Genomic DNA, 307 nt, shown 5'->3' on the forward strand with positions numbered 1-307 from the left:
CAGGAAGGCCGGTCAGGACCGATCCTCCCTTGGGGGAGAATAGGGGTTGCAGGGCTGGGCAGCAAGTGCTGCTTCCCAGCCTCTTCTGATAAATAGAGTGCATTGATTTCTAAGGCTGTCTGCCTTGTACACTTTAAACAGCAAAAATACTCCCAAGAGCCTGACTCTTCAGATGCTCGTTTAACTCAGGCTTTGAACCAGGGCTGGTGGCGTTTTACACCCAGTGTACACGCACTGAAATGAAAAATGCAAGTGCAAGGCAGAGGAGATAGAGGCCCTCATCAGTTATGTTTGCTGCTCACAAATG

Source organism: Alligator sinensis, unplaced genomic scaffold (genome assembly GCF_000455745.1).
Source record: "Alligator sinensis unplaced genomic scaffold, ASM45574v1 scaffold1496_1, whole genome shotgun sequence".
NCBI lineage: Eukaryota > Metazoa > Chordata > Crocodylia > Alligatoridae > Alligator > Alligator sinensis.